Genomic DNA, 22481 nt, shown 5'->3' with positions numbered 1-22481 from the left:
ATACAGCCTCCTCTTTCGCCCTAACTTAAGCTTCAGGTTGTTCAGGATCAAAGCCTCTGCTAGCTTTTTTTTTTCACCCTAGAAATCACCTTTCTCTTTGGTTTCTTCCTCTGAGCTACCAAGAATAGCAGAAGACTGCCTCCACCTCTTTACTAAAATCAGAATATTTTCTTCCCAAGAGAAAATATGTAAAACACTCCTGAGCTTGGAAAGAATAATAGGTGTGTAGTTTGGGTCTCTCCACTCACAGGGGTTTTTTTGTCACTTTCTCCACTAAGAGAGTGAAATGAAAGTGGCCTTTTCCCCTCTTGTTTTTGCCATCTTAAGCTGGAAATTGCATATGGTGTGGTCTGAATATAACAGGATGTTAGGTACTTTGCTGAGTTTGCCTCAAACACAACCCCCAACAGTGCCTTCTCTCATGAGGTACTTAATCCAGGTACCATTCATTCAGATCCTTCAGAAGTGATTTCTTAATGAGATTTAAAGTTATTTTGAATGAGGATTTAGAGCATGTTCAACAATTTTCATTGCAGTCCCACTTAGTAGAGGAGTCTGCTTCCCATACTCTTTCTTTTCATGTATATCTCTAGGTAATGGTACTTCACAGGAACTAGGTCAATAGCAGCGTAACTCAAACTTGACTGACCCATGCAAACTGCTTGTTATTTTAATGTGAGATGCTTTTCTGGTCTTTATCCAACTTAGAGCCGATTCAGTGTCCCATTTTTAAAGAATCTCTAGAGAGGAGGATTCCATGGCTTCTCTTGAGGTTTCAGTGTAGAGTTTCACACTCTCAAACATTAGGAAGGTATTCCTAGTACTTTATACCCAAATTGCTCATGTGGCTCTTTAAGACTCTCAGCTGGTCCTCAGCGGAGATGGAAAACAGCTGCTCACCACCACCTGTGCTTGGAACTCTTCCACGCTTTGGAAACCCATTAAATCATGTCTCAGCTTGTGAAATGAAGGCTCACAAAAAGGGTTTTTTTTGACCAGAGTTGGGGATTAAATCCGCTAAATGTTTGGAATCTTTTGGTAGCTATGATGACCAGACATTCTGCATTGCAATAACAATAGATATGTATTTATTGAGTACTTATGTAATAGGAGTGGAGTGAGCATGCAGCCGTTGGTCTGTAATTCTTATCAGGAGACCTTGAGCGTGGCCAACAGTCAGCCTCCCAGTGGTCCTTGTGGCAGAGAGTGCAGATTAAGGCCTTCTTCCCGGGGCCCTCTAGGCCCTCCAGCCTCTGGGCCGGTGGATGAGCTGGGCAGCCTGGGGACAGGCTGAGGGCGGGGTCTTGAAGAGCTCCAGAGTCCTCACCGTGGCCGGGCACAGGCCTGGAAGCAGCAGCGAACCTTTCCCGCAAACCCACAGTCCATGGAGGCCTCAGCAAGTGGAGTGTACGGACACAGACTTTAAGGTAACAGCTTTAACCGGTTTCTCTCCAAGTTTCAAAAGTTGGTCCAGCTTAGATCAATTGTCACCTGGGAAGTGGCCAGAGGTCAGGGTTAAGTTGTAAGGACATTGTACTTCAGAGTATCTCTCTGGTTGGGGCTGTTCTCAAAGAGGGGCCATTGTGAGCTGGTATTTGCTACAACGTGTATTCCTATTGGTTCTATACAAAGGATTCTCTCCAGTTCAGATGAAAAGCCTGAGGTGCCAGCTGGGCCCTGGGCATCTGGCTCCCACAGTGATGGTGGCTGGGCAGGGTCTGGGGACCTGGCCCTGAGGGTCCTGCCAGTTCACCACCCATCTTCAGCCAGGCCTGGGCACTGGCGGGAGGACCAAGACTGGTGCTGGACGAATTCTCCTGGGTGGATAAGTGGCCCATGCAGGGACCCCTCCTTGTAGCTAAGGCCTGGACCTCAAACCCTGACATTTTGATATTGTTTGGCCTCACTGTGGGTCAGGCACAGTTACTTGCATTTGATAACACTTTGTGTCAGACACTATGCCATACACTCTGTGTGTGTGTATGTATGTGCTTAGTCATGTCCTGTATAGTAGTATTGCAACGCTTTATTAATGGGGAACCTGAAAACTCAAGAGAGAGTTTAAGCAATTTGTCCAAGGTCACTTGGCTCGTAAGGATGGAGCTGGGATTAGACTCCAGGTAGTCTGGCCTCAGAATCTGGGCTTTGAGCTACATTGTCCCTGGACATATATACATTTATTTGTTCACTTATTCATCAAATATTAATTGAATGATGTGTCAGACATTGTATTGCTTTCCCATCAAGAGGGTCTTCTCTCTAAAAATACTCATAGTCTAGTGAGGGAGACAGACACATGAACACAGAAATTGCTGCTTAATGTCAGAACAGTTGTACTTAAAAATATATTCAAAAAACTTAATTACCTTGATATCTTTAATAATAAGGAGTTTCATCTATTTATATAATTTAAGAGCTAATATAATATGTAACATGTTCAAATGGTACCATCTATTGTCGGTTAAGATCAGGGTGAAGTTTACTGCTAGTAGGTAGAATAGTAAATTCAAACTTTTGGGCTCAAGTGTAAAGTGGCATTAAGCTGCAGGGGGCAAGCATGAAGCCTGAAGGAACAAGGGTCGTGGTGCACTATGATGACAAGGACAGGGAACAGTGGCATCGGAAAGGAGGATGGTCTGATTTAGATGTGCCAGACTGCCATCACAGAACACCTGCTTGCTTCCTCCTGCCTTTTCCAGGATCCTGAAGCTGAAACAGACCGACTATTGCAGTGGAACTCTCTTAGGGAAGGGTCCAAGGTGAGGAGTGCATGTGATGTGTGTGTGTGTCTCTTTTTACCTTTTTTTCTAGACTTTTATTTCCTTGTCACAGTTGCTGCCTATCTGGAAGACAGCCCCTCCTTTAAGCATCTTCCAAGTGGCTGATAGTATGTAGATATTCATGGAGTCCTATTTACCAGAATAGGATATGACAGATCCTAGGTCAATAAATCCAGACTTAGGGCTAGAAAACTGTAGCTAGGATGTTATGTTCCCCCAGTGTGGCTTCTTAGAAATCTGGACTTTTAAAAAACTTGTCTCTGAGTTCTAAAAGTCCATTTTGGAACATAGAGGATGATGATCACTGTTTATTTTTCACTGTCCTTGTGTTCTACAATCATGATTTGAGATCACAAGGAGATCTCATTGTCCTGGAGTAGACATAATCTGAGTTGAGGGCTATAAGAATTTATTTCTAATACTTCTCTGAATATTTGGATGAATACTCATGAATTGAGAACAAATCAGAGCCTTACACGTGTGACTTCTTTATGTAATTTTTCAGCTGCTTTTCCTTGAAGACAACAACATACCAGCCCCAACCTCACAGATGGTGTTAGTCATCCTGATAATGCACCTCAGTTAATATCTCAAGTCAGGATCCAGCTACACTTACTTGCTTTGTGCAACAGGTACTTGAACAACAAGCTGTAGATACATTGACGTTTGCTAAATCAAATTAGTTTTTAAATGTACTGGAGTGGCTTGCTATTTGAAGGTAATTGATGTTAAAACCCTAAAATAAAAAAAATGGTTTGCAAAGAAAATGTTCACTTCAAATGAATCACTCAGTTTATAGAGGCTGACTTTGTGGTCTTGGGGGAAGATACCACAGTAGGAGAAGACTTCCAGTTCTAGGCTCACATCTCCCACTAGCTAAACTGGTGATTTTAAGTAAATTAATTGAATCTCTCAGTGTCCCCAAACTTCTCAGCTAAAAACTTGGATTTGCTCATTCAACAAATAAATTAGGACCTCTCATGGAATGGATGGGCTTCCCTTGTGGCTCAGTCAGTAAATAATCTGCCTGCAGTGCAGGAGACCCAGGTTTGATCCCTGGGTCAGGAAGATTCCCTGGAGAAGGAAATGGCAATCCACTCCAATATTGTTGGAAAATCTCATGGACAGAAGAGCCTGGTGGGCTGCAGTCCATTGGGTCTCAAAGAGTCGGGCACGACTGGGCGGCTGACACTTACTTACTTACACTTATGGAATGGATAGGTGAAAAAAAGGACTAGCTCAAAGAGCTCATGGATGGGATGGGAAACCAAGTGAACAAGTATATTTCAAGGTAGCGATTGCTCCAGGAGGTAGCAGTGTGCTGCCGAGGGCCCTGATACTGCCTGCCAGGGAAGGAGGTGACTGGAAGGTTCTCGAGGGGGTAACTATCGATGCAAAGACCATGGACTGGAGAGGTTAGTCAGTTTTCCTGTGTGTAGTGTTCAGTCACTCGGTCATGCTCGACTCTTTGCGACCCCATGGACTGCAGCCCATCAGGCCCCTCTGTCCATGGGATTTTCCAGGCAAGAATACTGGAGTGGGTGGCCACTTTCTCCTCCAGTGATTGAACTTGCAACTTGTGCATCACCTGCATTGGCAGGCGGATGCTTTACCACTAGTGCCGCCTGGGAAGCCTTTAATTAAAGTTTTGATTTCCAGGCTGATGGTCTTTTCCTTTGACTATGAGAACGTAATTTAAAATACAAAGCTGTTTTATTAGTACATCGAGAGTGTGTCTGTAGTAATAAAAACATCAATAATAATAACTAAGATTTTGTGCTAGGTGTTGTTACTTGAGTTCATATGTTTACATTCATTAAATTCTCTTAACATAAAGGAAGCAGGTATTTGGAAGAAATTAAACATGGAGTTCAAATAACTTGGACAGCACTGCACAGCTAACGATGGAGCTCAGAAAGCTAGGTGCTGGGTGCTTCATGTATGTTGTCTTATTTAATCATTAAGATAACTCAAAGCAGGTGGCTTTATTTAGCCTCACTTCACACTTGAGAAAATGCGGGCACAGAGAATTTAGGTAACTTTCCCAAGATCACACAGTATTTTGGGGTGGGGGGCGGGGATTTGAACCTATGCAGTCTGGCCCCAGAGCCTAGACCCTTACCTTCTGTTCACTTAGTTTAAAGTGGTTGAATCTGTCCTGCAAACTTGAGCAGGACCACTGAACGTTATCCCCAGTCTGACACTTCTGTCTCATCAAGGGTGAATCTCTGTTCCTCTGTTTTCCATCTGTAACTGAGGAACACTACTCATGATCTTAAGTGTTTAGGCATATGTCTGTTTTTTTCATTAGACTTGTGACTTTACAGGGCCAGGGCTAATACAACTTACCTTTATATTTCCAGAACCTTTCATAGTGCCTATGTCTAATAAGGGCTCAGTATTCAAAGTAGACCTGAATGAATATTTCCTCGTTATGAGTACTTGAAAACTGTAAGAAAATATTTACAAATTATTTCTGGCCTAGAGGTTGCCATGAAGGATCATCCTATTGTTAGAATTTGACCCATCTCCGGGAAGATCCCCTGGAGAAGAGAAAGGCTACCCACACCAGTGTTCTTTCCTGGAGAATCCTACGAACAGAGGAGCCTGGCAGGCTACAGTCCGTGGGGTCCAAAGAGTTGGACACAACTGAGCAACTAACACTCACTGCATCTTTTGGAGTCGAGACGGGTCTCAGTACATAGGAAACACTCAAAAAAAAAAATCCATAAATAAATGATAGCTTAGTAAGGGAGGCAAGGGGTGCAAATCAGAATTATCACAACTTTTGGGAAACTGTCCGTGGAAGAGGTGATAGAGATCGCTGGGAGGGGGAGCCCAGGCTCCTTGCAGAGACTCCCAGCAGACAGCCTTCATGGCAGCTGATGGAAGGGAGGTACCTGGTTGAGGTCAAGGCGCCTGGTATTCTGCACTGACAGCTCCTCATTTGACCCTCAGGGGTGCTTATTTCTGGCAGAAGCATTATTTGGTTTTAGAAGGCACTTCACCCCCTTTACAACCTGTGTAATTGCTATTGGAATGCTTTGCCCTGGTAGTGTCTTAATTAGGTCAAATTTTATACCAAGGGCTTTACCTTAATGCTACATTTGCAATTCTAAGACCCCACCCCTACTCTTGGCACTGCCAGGAAACACTCACATTTTCTAGATGTGGCAACATCCTGACCCGGAGCTTGTTTTTGCATTCTTGCATGCAAATGCAGCATGGGGTTGGGAGGGGGCGCGGAGGGTGGGTAGGTGGGACGGGAGCCAGGCGAAAGGAGATGTGTGTGTCAGGAGAATCAACTAAATGCTTCTAGAAGGGAAAGCCCATTTCTAAGTTGCCCTGCTCCAAGTGCTGCCTGGATGGAGATTGTTTGGATAATTGCAGGATCTGAGGCTGTTCATGTTTAGTTAAATTATATAGTCTTGCTCTCTGTGGGTTTTACAAAAAGCCACCTTTTTATTATCTGCCTTTCATCAAGCAGAACACACCCCTAGAGTTACACCCTTCCTCTCCCCTCCACGCCACACCAATAATGAGAAGGAAGCCATCTGCCAAGAAAACAAACACAATATAAAAATTACACAAATACATAATCCCCAACCCAGAAGGGAAGGAGCAGCTGCCACCTGGTCCAAACAGAAAACAGCTTAATATTTATACAGAAGAGAAGGTCCCCCAACAGGCCATAATTCCTCTGTGGGGTGGGGGCAGATGAGGGGAAGTCAGGGATGGGAATCACCTCCAAGGTCTGGGTCTAAGTAGGGACACGCTGGGAATCAGTTCATTAAGCTCAGTGTTGCTGTCCCCTGTACAGGGTGCATTCAGGCAGCACCTGGGGAGGCCACCAATCTGTCACTGGAAAGGAATTGGAGGGGGGAGAAAGGAGGTAATTGGAAATGAGGATCGCTGGGGACTTTTCCTCCAGCAGGAAGTGTCGCTAGAGAAATATGGAGCAGGGCCATCCCCAAGGTAAGGTAAACGCGAGGCTTTTACCCTTGGCCTTGGGGAGCGGTGCCTGGGAGAGATGAAAATCTCTGCCATCACATTTCAGACTAGCCTCTTTCCTTACTCCCGATGTGCTCCCGGGTTGGGGGAGAATTTTACTCCCCTCGCCTGAGAAGTGCACTTTCCAACATTTCAGTCAACTCAGGGCTTGCACTGATTTATATATAACTTGTATCTAATTCCTTAATCAAATGCTCTCTGACTGAATAGAAATGCAGTTATTAGAAACTGTGCAGTTGCATGCAAGCAAGGCAATCTTCCGTTTTATTGATAAATCAGAATGTTGAGACAATGCTGACAGTTCTTTCTAAGGAAGAGGCAGTTTACAGAGCTGTGTAAATCAGAAGTGCCCTTAAACTGTGGTTGGGGAGACATGATATGGCAAAATGTCTACCAATAAAGTGGAGGATTACAGCAAATTACCCAGTTTATACATGCAGGCGAAGCTTCGTTTCTCGTGCCATGTTTGAGCACCAGTAAAGCTTGCAAATGTGATGGGAGCCACTATTTCTGCCTCTGTGCAGCTGTTTATCAGCAGCTTTTTAACACATTTTCACATATTAATGAGGTGGCATAGCAGTTCCAGAATTAGAACAGTGGGATACATCTTTGTCCGCCTTATCTGAAGATATGCCTGCTGTCAGCATCACTGCCAGGGTGTGTACCACGGAAGATGGAAGTTTCGGAGGATGAAGAGGGTGCATGTAACCTCTGCTTCCCTGTGCCTCCAACCCCCTCTTCTCTGATTGTACCTACATTGGCCCTGGCACTGCTGTTTTCGGGTCTTGCTGCACTTTGCAGCTCTATCTTTTTGTTTCATTTTTTAAATTTAATTGAAGTATGATGATCATATTACATTAGTTTCCAGTAGAAAGCAGAGATTCAATATTTTCATAATTATAAAATGATCACCATGATCAGTCTAGTTACCACCAGTCACCATACAAAGTTATTTTAATATTATTGAGTGTATTCCCCATGCAGTACATTTACATCCCTGTAACTTATTTATTTTATAACTTGAAGGCCATACCTCTTAATCTCCTTCACCTGTTTTACTCATCTTCATGCCCCCTCAACCATGGCAATCACCGGTTTGTGCTCTGTAAGTCTGCTCCTGTTATATTCTGTTTTCTTTTTTAGATTCCACATACAAGTGAAATCAGATGGTATCAATATTTATCTTTTTCTATGTGATTTAATTTACTTAGCAAAAGGCCATCTAGGTCCATCCAGGCTCTTGCAAATGGCGAGACTTCATTCTTTTTTATGATGAGTGATATTCCATTGCATAACTGTATCTATATCCTGTGTGCTTTATCCAGTCTATTGATACTTAGGTTGCTTTCAAATATTGGCTATTGTAAATAATGGTGTGATGAATATTGTTTCATGATGGCTTGAAAATTCTTCTTTGCTTCTCCATTTTCTAAAATAATCCCTAATGTTTAGTCAGTGGTGGTGGTGGTGGTTTAGTCTCTAAGGCATGTCTGACTTTTGTGGCCCCATGAACTGTAGCCCATCGGTTTCTCTGTCCATGGGATTTCCCAGGCAAGAATACTGGAGTGGGTAGCCATTTCCTTCTCCAGGGGATCTTCCCCACCCAGGGATCAAACCCACATTTCTGGCATTGTAGGCAGCCTCCTGCGTTGCCGGCAGATTCTTTATCACCGAGCCACCAGGGCGGCCCTGTTTAGTAGGTACTCTGTAAATAATGAACAAATGAATGAGCGGGTTGGTGGATGGATGAAAGTCTTTGTTTTCTCAGAGACTAACCTCTGCAGGCAGCCTACCTGTCATGGTTTCAAGGAGCAAAACAGGTGTGAGGCGTGGTTTTCCTTGAATTTGCCTACAAATAGTAAAGTGGCAAATGAGATCTCCGAACTAAGAGCCATCAGAGAATTTACAGAGCATTTAACCTGGAGATTTCCAAACACAGCTGGAGCCAGAACACTGCAAACTTTTCACCAGTTTTGTTGGCCTTTACTTGGCAAAACAAAAAGATCCTAAGCCCCTGCATTTTGGGAGGATGAAGAGGGGAAGTTTAATTAGTCTGTGAGATCCCAAAATCTCGAGCCATGGTTTAACTTATCTCTGTCTTGAAAAAAAAATTCACTGAAACCACCCTATTGTTTTTTATTTATTATTTTTTAAATTGAAGATAATTGCTTTACAGAATTTTGTTGTTTTCTGTCAAACATCAACATGAATCAGCCATAGGTGTACATATGTCCCCTCTCTTTTAAACCTCCCTCCCATCTCCCTCCCCATCCTACCCCTCTAGGTAGATACAGAGCCCCTGTTTGAGTTCCCTGAGACATACAGAAAATTTCCATTGGCTATCTATTTTACATACGGTAATATAAGTTTCCATGTTACTGTCTCCATACATCTCACCTTCTCCTCCCCTCTTCCCAGGTCCATAGGTCTGTTCTCTATGTCTATTTCTCAATTGCTGCCTTGCAAATAAATTCATCAGTACCATCTTTGTAGATTACATATGTATTAATGTTTTTTTATTTTTTATTTTTTAAATTTTATTTTTAAATTTTACATAATTGTATTAGTTTTGCCAAATATCAAAATGAATCCACCACAGGTTAGTATATGGTCTTTATCTTACTCTTTCTGACTTACTTCACTCTGTATAATAGGCTCTAGTTTCATCCACCTCATTAGAACTGACTCAGTTGTGTTTCTTTTTATGGCTGAGTAATATTCCATTTGGAGAAGGCAATGGCACCCCACTCCAGTACTCTTGCCTGGAAAATCCCATGGGTGGAGGAGCCTGGTAAGCTGCAATCCATGGGGTTGTGAAGAGTCGGACACGACTGAGCGACTTCACTTTCACTTTTCACTTTCATGCATTGGAGAAGGAAATGGCAACCCACTCTAGTGTTCTTGCCTGGAGAATCCGAGGGACAGGGGAGCCTGGTGGGCTGCCTCCTATGGGTTCGCACAGAGTCGGACACAACTGAAGTGATTTAGCAGCAGCAATATTCCATTGTGTATATGTACCACAACTTATATTTCTATTCATCTAGTAGTGGACATGTTCAAGCTGGTTTTAGAAAAGGCAGAGGAACCAGAGATCAAATTGCCAACATCTGCTGGATCATAGAAAAAGCAAGAGAGTTCCAGAAAAACATCTATTTCTGCTTTATTGACTATGCCAAAGCCTTTGACTGTGTGGATCACAATAAACTGGAAAATTCTGAAAGAGATGGGAATACCAGACCACCTGATCTGCCTCTTGAGAAACCTGTATGCAGGTCAGGAAGCAACAGTTAGAACTGGACATGGAACAACAGACTGGTTCCAAATAGGAAAAGGAGTTCGTCAAGGCTGTATATTGTCACCCTGTTTATTTAACTTATATGCAGAGTACATCATGAGAAACGCTGGACTGGAAGAAACACAAACTGGAATCAAGATTGCTGGGAGAAATATCAATAACCTCAGATATGCAGATGGCACCACCCTTATGGCAGAAAGTGAAGAGGAACTCAAAAGCCTCTTGATGAAAGTGAAAGTGGAGAGTGAAAAAGTTGGCTTAAAGCTCAACATTCAGAAAATGAAGATCATGGCATCTGGTCCCACCACTTCATGGGAAATAGATGGGGAAACAGTGGAAACAGTGTCAGACTTTATTTTTCTGGGCTCCAAAATCACTGGAGATGGTGACTGCAGCCATGAAATTAAAAGACGCTTACTCCTTGGAAGGAAAGTTATGACCAACCTAGACAGCATATTCAAAAGCAGAGACATTACTTTGCCAACAAAGGTTCATCTAGTCAAGGCTATGGTTTTTCCTGTAGTCATGTATGGATGTGAGAGTTGGACTGTGAAGAAGGCTGAGTGCCGAAGAATTGATGCTTTTGAACTGTGGTGCTGGAGAAGACTCCTGAGAGTCCCTTGGACTACAAGGAGATCCAACCAGTCCATTCTGAAGGAGATCAGCCCTGGGATTTCTTTTGAAAGAATGATTGTAAAGCTGAAACTCCAGTACTTTGGCCACCTCATGCCAAGAGTTGACTCATTGGAAAAGACTCTGATACTGGGAGGGATTGGGGGCAGGAGGAGAAGGGGATGACAGAGGATGAGATGGCTGGATGGCATCACTGACTGGATGGACATGAGTCTGAGTGAACTCTGGGAGTTGGTGATGGACAGGGAGGCCTGGCGTGCTGCGATTCATGGGGTCGCAAAGAGTCGGACACGACTGAGCGACTGATCTGATCTGAGGCTGCTTCCATGTTCTAGCTATTGTAAATAGTGCTACAATAAACATTGGGATACATGTGTCATTTTCAATTTTGGTCTCCTCAGGGTATATATCTAGGAGTGGGATTGCTGGGTCATATGGTACTGAAACCACCCTATTGGTTTTAAGTGAGACACTGGCCTGCTTAAAAGAATTAGCTCATTTCAGCAAATGATAAGCTGCCTGAAGCCCTGGAGGCTCCTCTCTGTCTTGACTCTTCAGAGCAGGGGTCCAGGCTGGGCCACATGAGTCATGCAGGGATGCCATCACTAGGCGACAGGAGACTTTTTACATCCAGGTCAGTCCCTGTAACAGGAGCACAGAAGCCAACACACTGATTTGTAATACATTTCCTTCTGCTCCAGAAGTAGTTGCTCTCTCTTTAGGTGGAACATATATGTGTTTCAATCATGTAAATACATGTAAATTCTGAGCTACAAGAATTCTGGTTGGTATGAAAAAAAAAAAGACTCTGCACAGACACATCTGCTCAATCACATCTCCTTTATCTGAATCCCTGGAGCTCATACTGTCTATGCCACACAGCACAACAGCCCTTCGTTTTTACATTGTCTTCTGTGCTGTTAAGTATTCACAATCTTAGCTCTCCTAAAGAATGGAAACACTCTATTTGAATCCTGTTATTCATTGATAAACTTTTTTTTGTCAACAGTCTTCTTTTTGGAAGTGTTGGCTGCTCACAGTTCTACATACGTTGGAGAGATCAGAGATTCTGTCAACCTGGTTTCCAGCCCTGGCCCTGTGACTGATGGATGACAAGTGTACCAGTGAGAACTGAAACTCGCAGCACCTGGATCCCTGTCGCTAAGAGGGAAGAACAGTACTGACCTACCTCGTGCAGTGAAGTGTCATATGCATTAACTGTCTAATGATGCTAAAGCTCTTTGAGCATGTAAACGTGGAACATTATCATTATGGTTAATACTAGTCTCCAGGTTGTAAGTTTTTTCTTTCCTCAAAGAGAAGCAGAAAGATTATTTAAAGAAATACTGAATAGAAGGCTACAGTTTGTTCTTAAGTCATGATTGACTTTGATCAGAATGGTGTAAACAGTGAGTATGCGGTCTTGAAGTCCTTAAGATAATTATTTCTACTTCAGGGCATGAAGACTTCTCTTTTTCCTCCTCCCATCAAGGGAAAAAGAAAGAAAGAAAAAACTTGGACAGCTAATGCTCTTAAAATATAAGATGATTTGTCAGGTCTGGAAATAGTGTTTCCTAAAACCCTTGCTACAAAAGAGGCCCAACTGAGTAGACAGAGCTGGACTCAGTCTTAAACATCTTGCTATGGAAAGACTCAGAAGCAGGAGAGGTTGCAATGAGTTTTTAAAGCCCCTCCAGTTGTTTTTTAATTCTAGAATTTCAAGAGAGAAAGGATTCTTGGAGATCCAATATCCTTGTCCAGTGCCCTTTCCACTTGCACTGGTGAATCCCCAGTGGTATGTCTCCAGCCGCTGTTGTAACAAGTTGCCACACACTTAATGGCTTAAACCAACATGAATTTATTATCTTGCAGTTCTGGAGCTTGCAAGTCTGAAAAGAGTCTTAGGGACTAAACTTAAGGCGTTAGCAGGGTTGGTTCCTTCTGGAGGATCCGGGGGAGACTCTTCCTTTTGCCTCTCTCAGCTCTGGTGGCTGCCCACATTTCTTGACTTGTGGCCACATCACAACAATGTCCACTTCCATCATCACATGGCCTTCTCCTCTTCTCTAGCGGTAATCTCTCTCTTCCTCCCTCTTATGATGGGCCTTTTGATTACACTGGACCCACTTGGATAATCCAGGATAATCTCTCCAGCTCAAGATCTAGGCCAAGGGAACAGCGAGTGTCAAGGTCTTGAGGTACAGCATGCTTGATGTGTAATAACAGCCATGAGGCCAGCATGCTGTGGGTGATGGAAGGGGAGGGAGTGGAAGAAGAGCTCCCTGAAGCGGAGAGGCAGATCTCATAGGATGTAGGGTCAAGGTAAGGACTTTGGTCTTTAAGTGAGAGGGAGACTGCGGTTGGGTTTTGAGCAGAGCAGTGACTGACATGATCTTTACATTTTTCAGGGATCACTCTGGCTTCTGGGAGAGACAGGAGGCTCTTGGAATAATCTAGGCAATAGGTCATGGTGGTTGGATCAGGTGGTGGGAAGTGCTGAAATTTTGGATATATTCTCAAGGTTGAGCTGTTAGAATTTTCTGGGGGATTGGCTGTGGGACTTGAGTGAAATACAGAAGTAAAAGTTGACTCATAGGTTTTTGGTTTTAGCAGCGGAAAAATGGGGAAAACTGCAGGAAGAGAGAGATGTCGGGAGAAGATGGAGAGCGTGGTTTGGACATGTTAGGATCTGAGAATTACAAGTGGAGATGTGCCAAGCCATGCAGCTGGATTTGCTAGTCTAGAGTTCAGGGGAGAGGCAGGAGAAGTCTTCAGGAAATAAATATCAAAACCTACAATGTCTGCTTACTTGTTAAAGGACAAAGGCCAAGCCCTTTAATATGACATTTAAGGTTTTTTATGGGTTGATTTCAGCCTCATCTCTCACTGAGCTCCTATACCCAATGCTTCAGTGATTGATATTTTTCAAAACTCCTTGCCCTTTCCAGCTTCATAGTCTCTGGCTCGTGTTGTTCCTTTGACCTGGAAAAAGCACCCCTCCCTTGCTATCAGAATCCTGTTCATCCTTCAAGTCCTGTGAGTCTCTTCTGCTCGCTTTAGTTGAAATCCATCATGCCCTCCTCTGTGCTCCCAGGTAGACAGATGGTGCATTCTCCCTGATATCTGACTACTTTTGTTTGTCTGTATCTCTACTAGATTGTGAGTTCCTTGAGGGTAGGGAAGGACCATGGTTCATTGGTCCTTATATCTCTAACATGTCTCCAAGATGGAAACAGGCAGGGGTGAGATTCTGAAAATCGGAACCCTCAGTCCGTCAGTTTACCGTTGCTGGTTTTGGGGTAGACATGCCCGGAGGACATGGCCAGACAAGAGTAGACTGTTGATGACCACACGGTGTTTGTTGAAACCCCCCTGGAACCCATAGACCAGGGAGCTGGCTTCACCCCGTGTGAGTCACACTTTCTTCTTGGTCTCCTGAAGAGCGCAAGGACGAGACTAAAAACTGGCTTCATTGGTCCTTTTCTTATACCCAAGCCTCGACCCCTGTGTGAAAGCAGGAGGGCATGGACAACTGAGTCTAACAGGGAGATGGTCCAGGGGATACAGCCTAGAGCAGAGCTGGCCTAAGTTAACCCTTGAGGCACTGGGAGATGGCACGGGGCGTAGGAAGCCAAAGGCTTAGCTTTTCTAACTAACCAAATACAGGAACACAATCTGGAAATTAAATGAGGGGCTAGATAGGAGAGCAGAGAGCAGGGCAGGGATGTTAACAGCCTTTGACTTTTTAAAAACAATTAATATTTTATCTATGGCTATGCTGGGTCTTTGTTGCTATGTTGGCTTTTCTCTAGGTGTGATGCACGGGCTTCTCATTGTGGTGGCTTCTCTTGTGCAACATGGGCTCTAGGGTGCTTGGGCTTCACTAGTTGTGGCTCCTGGGCTCTAGAGCACAGGTTCTGTAGTTGTGGTACACAGGCCTAGTTGTTCCTCACTGTGTGGGATCTTCTCGGATCAGGAATCAAGCCTGTGTCTCCTGAGTTGGTAGGTGGATTCTTTACCGCTGAGCCTCCAGGGAAGCCCTGACTTGTTGATTGCACGGACTGTCCCACCCTGCGTCACGGCCCGGCAGTGCTCACTGTGGCGGATTCTCTTGTTGTGCAACATGGGCTCTAGGGTGCGTGGGCTTCACTGGTTGTCGCTCCCACTCTAGTGCACCTCCTCCTTGGCAGTGAGCTGCAAGGGGAGGAAAGACTGAGGCCCACCTCCAGATGGAGCCCGTCCCCACATCTGGCCCTAATTTTCACCAAGAAGGTGTTGAATAAGGTTTCACTGAACTTGCTGAATTGGATAAATCCTCAGGAATGCACAGGTATCCCTAATGGAAAGCCTTAAGGGTTACTTTGTGTCAGTGATAGCAAGTGACATAAACATCTAAGATTTTCCTGGAATCCTAGTGTAAGACACAGTATAGTGTAGTGGGTGAGAGTGAGGGCTCTGGAACTGTGAGATCGTGGACAAGTTAATCTTCCAGGGCCTCAATTTCCTCATCCATAAGGTGGGAGTAATGATATTTCTCACCTCATAGATTTTTTTTTTTTGCATTGGTTAAACAAGTTAATACTTAGAGCTGGGCGCATAGTGAATGTTGGGTATGTTTTAGCTATTTTATGTGTCAGTTAATTATAAAATGTCAGAGTTGTAGGTTAGAGGATATGTCTAGGTCTGTGTTTTAAGAAGGTTTAAAATTTCTGAGGAAGATTTAGATTTTTATCACATTGTCAGTCTACCTGAATAGTCAGTTCATATCCTGGCGGCAAAAATGACTCTTCTTGTCCAGAGGGACCATCTTATGGGAGCTGGTTATGGGACTGTTATTTAGGCAGCTGCTTTTTGGCATGATCCCAAGTGAAATGTTTGAGCTGGCTCTTCCCTCAGGCTCAGAAGTCACCTGGCTAATGTGAACTTCAATGGTCCTGGGATGCTCAGCTGGAATCTCTGGCTTGTGTTACCCCAAGCAGGTGTTCTGAGACCAAAGGGACAGTAATTGGCAACAATGGTTGTTGGAAGGTTACCAAGGACTGGCTGGGAATATTCTCAGCAGTGCGCGCGTGCGTGTGTGTGTGAATATTCTCGTGTGTGTGTGTGTGTGTGTGTGTGTGTGTGTGTGTGTGTGTGTTCTCTCCAGATAGGTAAGAAGGGTCTTGCTGCATGCATGCTCAGTTGCGTCTGACTCTTTGCGACCTTACAGATTGTAGCCAGTCAGGGTCCTCTATCCATGGAGTTTCCCAGGCAAGAACATTGGAAGGGGTTGCCATTTCCTATTCCAGGGGATCTTCCTGACTCAGGGCTTGGACCTGTGTCTCTTGCATCTCCTACATGGAAAAGTCCAAAAAGGGTCTCACTAGGAATCTTTGAAGCCATATTTTCTTCTGAGCTTTCCTGGCTTTTATTGTTCAGAATTTCACTTCTGTCTTGGTAGTCTGAGGATCTTTTCAATACAGCCTTCTGATCTTTTTCTCCGTCCTATTAATATTGTCCGAATACAATAGTTAGAACTGTGTAAAACTGTGACCTGAGAATCCTAAGAGGCCTTTCTGATGGTGTCATTTTAATGCTGTTACTTTACCTTTTAAAACTGCATTTCACCCCCTTCCTATGAGGATCATCCTTGAGCAGTGAAAACTCTTCATGGTAAGAGGTACCTGGCAATGGCAGAGGGAGCTCTTAGGTAAACAAAGACTTTTGTTTTGCTGTCTGGTTAATTAAACCTCCCCTTTCCTCATATTCCTGTGTCAATAACGCTGGTCACTTTCTGAATTCCAAGAGAAGGATTTACTTTTGAAATAAGAAAAAAAAATCAATGCTTTAAGTCTTTTTTTGGAACCCTATTTATTTAGTTGGATCACTTATAATCTTTTATTTCCTGTGATAGATTTTACACACGAATATTCATTCAACAAATATTAACTAAGAGTCTGTTGGGGGCAAGACCCAGTTCTAGCATTGAAGGGGAATATAAATGTGATACATTTCTATCTCTCTATGCTGCTAAGTCACTTCAGTCGTGTCCAACCCTGTGTGACCCCATAGACGGCAGCCCACCAGGCTCCCCCATCCCTGGGATTCTCCAGGCAAGAACACTGGAGTGGGTTGCCATTTCCTTCTCCAATGCAGGAAAGTGAAAAGTGAAAGTGAAGTCGCTCAGTCGTGTCCGACTCCTAGCGACCCCATGGACTGCAGCCCACCAAGCTCCTCCGTCCATGGGATTTTCCAGGCAAGAGTACTGGAGTGGGGTGCCATTGCCTTCTCCGATCTCTCTATACATATGACATAGATTATTTTCTAATGACAGGACATGACAAATGCCAAAGTGGGGGACTGTGTGAAGAAAAAGTTGAGAAATAGTGGTATAGGACCTCTTTGTTACAGGGAGGGAATAATTCTGATGTCACGGAGATGTGTGAAGATTCATCCTTCTCTTGAGGATATGTACATTCAAAGGGAGTGTTCCACACTTAAGCTCTCCCCAGGGCATTGTTGCTCATGGCCCAAGACCCCTTTGGGATGGACTTCACGGCTGCCTGTGGGGTCCTCTGCTCGCTTCTGAGAGGAGGCAGTTCAGTGTGAGGCAGACCCTGGCTCTGCTCTCTGCTTCTCCAGCTTCTGTGTGCCTTTGGGCGAGTTACTCAACTGCTCTGAACCTCAGTTTGATTGTCTGCCAAACAGAGAGAGTAGCACCTACTTCATGATGTAAAAGTTGAAATGAGTTAATATATGTACCATACATGGTAACTAGAAAGTGGGCAGTTCATGTAAATTACCTCTATTCTTATAGCAAGATTTACATTTCCTTTTCCTTCTCTTTTTAATTTCCTTTTTCTCTTGTAGTAGGGGTGAATGCCCAAATCACTTCAACTATTCTCTCTGGGTTCCAGGCACATCTGAGATTAATATCAGCTAGAACTTGAGCATCATTGCCAAAACATGAGCTCCTTAAGCTGACATGTGGACCACATGAAGGGGCTTTTTTCTCGGTGCTAGGTGATGCTAATTGCCAGCTGATCTGAAGCCAGAGTTGCTTTCCTTTGTTTAATAATTTATATCTTCTCTGAGACACCGAGCTAAAGTTTAAAACTACAGAAAGTAATGATTTATCTAAATGCCAACAAAGCTAAATGCAGTAAAATCACCCAGACTCCCTTTGTGGGTTGCTACTCATGCACCACCCCGAACACCAGGTGGCATTTGAGGGAGTATTCGTGTGGACAGCAAGAGAGTTAAGCTCCTGGGGTGTTAGGTCTCAGCGCAGCCTCGCTCTGTAGGTGTCACCAGCTCAGGCTGGCTAAGACGCCAGTAGGACTCATGGGAATGGGTGTGTTACAGTCCCGAGGCCCACCACATAGGGCTGCACTTTATTTCCATTTATTCTTTCATCAAGCATTCATTGAGTACCTACTATGTGGCAGGTCATCTGCTGGGCATCGTGCAGAGTTACAGAGCTGGAGATTGCCTCTCTCAAGCCGCTCACTCACCGTCTGGTGCAGAAAATGTCCATCAGTGGTCAGTTATCCTGTTCTTCACCCTCCCCACCCATGCTTCCCAAGTAGCAACAGAGCAACAACCTCCTCCAGTATTTTTCCTTCTTTGTGGCATTTTGGGAGGTTGGGACTTGGGGAGGGTGGGGGAATAAGACTGGAATAACAGGAATAACCATTTAAAGCAATTGCAGTGTGCCCAGTATAGTACTTGTTGTTGCTCAGTTGCTCAGTCATATCCAACTCTTTGTGACCCCACAGACTGCAGCACGCCAGGCTTCCCTGTCTTTCACCACTCCCAGAGCTTGCTCAAACTCATGTCAATTGAGTCAGTGATGCCATCCAACCATCTTATCCTCTGTCATCCCCTTCTCCTCCTGCCTTCAGTCTTTCCCAGCATCAGGGTCTTTTCCAATGAGTTGGCTCTTCACGTCAGATGGCAAAAGTATTGGAGCTTTAGCTTCAGCACCAGTGCTTCCAATGAATATTTAGGATTGATTTCCTTTAGGATTGACTGGTTTGATCTCCTTGCTGTCCAAAGGACTCTCAAGAGTCTTATCCAGCACCACGGTTTGAAAGCATCAATTCGTTGGCACGCAGCCTTCTTTATGGTCCAACTCTCACATCTGTACATGACTACTGGAAAAACCATAGCTTTGAACATAGGGACCTTTGTGGGCAAAGTTATGTCTCTACTTTTTAATATGCTGTCTAGGTTCATCATAGCTTTTCTTCCAAGGAGTAAGTAAGTGTCTTTTAGGCATTTTATATCTAATATCTCATTTAACAGATCTATCCAGAAGGAAATGAGATTTATGAACTATAGATGGGAACAGATCTGGAATTGTCACAAGTGTTCCTTCCTGATCACACTGAGAGATCCAGTTTCACTTCACAATCACACAGTTAACAAAGAGCTATCACTGATTGTGGTTTGACTTTGTGGAAAACTCGGTACCCTAAGCTGACTTTGATGGCTCAGGTATCTAAAGAAACCCTCTCCATTATAAGAAGGCTATGAAATCTGTCACTAAGGTGTGGCCAGAAGATATAAACATATCTTTGCACCTTTGTTTTCCTCTAACTAGAAATCTCTTCCCCTACATGCACATGGTTGGCTCCCCCACCTCCTTGGCCCCCTTCTCCAGCAGATCTCCCTTAGCACTGTTGTTACACAGAATGCCCCTGCTCCCTGGCATTCCTTTTTTAAAATGTAATTTTATTATTATTTTTTGGCCATGCTGAGTCTTCGTTGTGGCGCGCATACTTTCTCTAGTTGCAGTGCAGAGGCACTTCTAATTGTGGGCGTGGACTCAGTTGCCCTGTGGCATGTGAGATCTTAGTTTCCTGACCATGGATAGAAAACGTCATCGGAAGGCAGATTCTTAACCACTGGACCACCAGGGAAATTCCCTGCTCCCCGGCATCTTTTCTTTTTAAAAAGTTTAATTGGAGGATAATTGCTTTACCATGTTGTGTTGGTTTCTGCCATACAACAGCACAAATCAGTCATAATTATATATATGCCCCCTCTGTCTTGAGCCTTCCTCCAAACCCTGGTACCACCTCTCTAGGTCATCACAGACACCATACTGGGCTCCCTGTGTTGTAGAGCAGTTTCCCACTTCTTGCTGTTCAACTTTTCTCCATAGCACAGATAGTCATCAAACAGAACACATTTTACTTCTTTTTTCATTTGTCTTCTCTTTCCCCTTATGAAAGGCAAGTTCCACGAGGCCTGACAGTCTCTCCATTTCTGTTTCCCTGCTACAGTCTCAGCACCCAGAATAGCACCTGGCCCAGAGCAAGTGATCAACAAATATTTGTTGAATGAATCAGTGACCTGCTGCTGTTAATATTAGGAAGAAATGACTTCATGTAGCCTAAGTGTAGAGTGAGGCCCTTCCTACAACGACAGGATCAGGAAATGTACCATTCATTCATTGATTCATTCCTTCAGTGGGTATTTACTATGCAATTAAGTTGTGCCTGGCACAGTGCTGGGCTTTGGGGTAACAAATGTAATGAGACATGGTTTCTGCTTCCAGAGAACTCAGTCTATTGAGGGAAATGGACCCATAAATAATATTAATGGTGATAATGATGATGGCTTGCATTTAATGGAGTGTGCTACAGGCCAGATGCTGTTCTCTGTATGACTCTTATGCCCAATTTGCAGATGAGGAAACAGACACAGAGTCCACACATTCTGAAATGTGGATGGCATGTGTGACAACAGCTTGCATTACAACTGGGCACTTCCTTAGAGTGGAGAGGGGTAGGTGGGCAGCTCTGAGAGGCTTATGGGTAAGAATCGCTCTCTTGCCCCCATTGCCTGATTCCTAGAGTTGCTGGACATGTCTCCTTCCCTCACTTCAAACCTCGCTGCTCTGGACCTAGTCTCCCCTGAGCTCTCAGCAAATGCTCTCCTTCTGACCCTCATGACCCCCTGTTCTTTTGCTTCTCAGTCTGTAGGCCTCTCCAGTGCTCTACAGCAGGCAGGATGGCTCAGCCCAGACCTCCCAATTCCTCACTCTGTACTCTCAAATCTGCCCTCAGACACCCGACATCAGGTCCTGTGTCCTCTCGGTGGGGGGGAGACACTGAGACCATTTCCCAGATTCTGCTCGCTCTGTTGGGGGAGGGGGCTCCACGAAGGCCCACCTTCGCCAAAAGGGTCTTTTGGGAGTCTCCGAAAGGAGAGTGCAACACCGTCACCCCTCTCACCTTGTCTGCTCTCCGCTCAGTCCCTTCTGAGCCTTGGGTGACCACCCTTTGCGCATCAAAATTCTAGGAGGTCACTTATCTTTCTCGCCTAATGATGTGTTACAGAAAACAAGCTTCCATTACTTGCAAAAGTGTGACGGGAACATGAATATTAATAACTCCCATGGGTTTCCTGCAAACATCCATCACTGCGGCTTAGAAAGCTTGTTCAGAGTTGCTTGGCATGGGGGTAACTGCTCAGCAGAACAATAATAAAGCATTCATGAACCCAGCTCAGGTGGAGCGCTTCCTGGGGCTTTGAGCTGCCGTGTTCCTGCAGGGCTGAGGTGGGGAAAGAGCTCCCTTGCACCTGGGTTTCGGCAGGAAGATGCTTTGCGTTGGTTAGGGACAGGACTTGGCAGCTGCATGGGGACCCAGTGGCACTGCATCGGGGCTTTCTTTTGATCGAAAGGAAAGTTCTCTTTGGTGACAGCATCTTGGAGAGCGGGTGCATTAGATTTAAGCTAAGTCAGGTGGGAGTGATGGTAGAATCCAGAGCTGGTCCAGCACAGATTATTAGAACTTCCAGGCTCAGTGTCATCTCTCTGAATACATGGAGGCCACAAAAGGCAGGAGAAAAATTAGCAGCAGGGCCAACAGTAGAGAATCTGGAGAGGATCATTCCTTTGGAGAACCCTTGAGCAAGGGCCATCCAGATAACGTTACCCTTGTCCTACCTTCAGGGTTTCCTAATAAAGTCTGCTGATGTAGTTTTCTCTACAAAAGTTGTTTTCTCCAGGGAGTCTTCAGGTATATACTATTTTCTGCTCCCTGGGTCTCTGGATGCCTATTAGGATCTCAGGGTTGACTCAGACTGTGGTAGAGCTCCTAGGTTTCCTATCTCAGGCAGCGCTGTTCTAGTAACGAGTGCTCCCAAGATCTGAAGGGAAGTCCTGGCAGAGCTGGAGAATGGTTTGATTAAAGGGAGATGGGGTTGAGAAACATCACAGCTCTGCTTCTTGGGTTCTGTTGCCCCAGGAACCCCATGTGATCTTTAGGGTTTGAGCTCCTGGTTTGATGGCTGTTCAAGAACACTATCACCTGGGTCCCCTAGTTGAAAATTACTGTTGAAATTTATTTTAATGTATACTGTGTGTGCTGCATTTAAACATTTGTTACTGTTGTTCAGTTGATAAGTCATATCTGACTCTCATGTGATCTCATGGACTACAGCACCCCAGGCTTCCCTGTCCTTCACTATCTCTCAGAGTTTGCCCAAATTCATGTCCACTGAGTCTGTGATGCTATCTAACCATCTCATCCTCTACCACCCCCTTCTCCTTTTGCCTTCAATCTTTCCCAGCATCAGGGTCTTTTCCAATGAGTTGGCTCTTCGTATTAAGTGGCCAAAGTATTGGAGCTTCAGTTTCAGCATCAATCCTTCCAGTGAATACTCAAGGTTGATTTCCTATAATAAACATTTTTTTTTTAATTTGATCCAGCAATCCCACTGCTGGGCATACACACTGAGGAAACCAGAAGGGAAAGAGACACGTGTAC

General features: G+C 44.4%; 1 long non-coding RNA gene across 2 annotated transcripts; it reads left to right on the top strand.

The window, feature by feature from the left end:
- Positions 1-65: 65 nt before the first annotated feature.
- Positions 66-12003, top strand: LOC129653266 (uncharacterized). Of its 2 annotated transcripts, XR_008715031.1 has the most exons (4): positions 66-1427; positions 2700-2759; positions 3286-3412; positions 11729-12003. It is a non-coding gene; the product is annotated as an uncharacterized LOC129653266 (long non-coding RNA). The 2 variants fall into 2 exon arrangements; XR_008715030.1 differs by lacking the exon at positions 3286-3412 and having other exon boundaries at positions 115-1427.
- The last annotated feature ends 10478 nt before the right edge of the window (positions 12004-22481 follow it).

This window comes from Bubalus kerabau, chromosome 5 (genome assembly GCF_029407905.1).
Source record: "Bubalus kerabau isolate K-KA32 ecotype Philippines breed swamp buffalo chromosome 5, PCC_UOA_SB_1v2, whole genome shotgun sequence".
Taxonomy (NCBI): Eukaryota; Metazoa; Chordata; class Mammalia; order Artiodactyla; family Bovidae; genus Bubalus; species Bubalus kerabau.
Note: the sequence above shows the minus strand (reverse complement) of the source record. Positions and strands in the feature narration are given on the sequence as shown.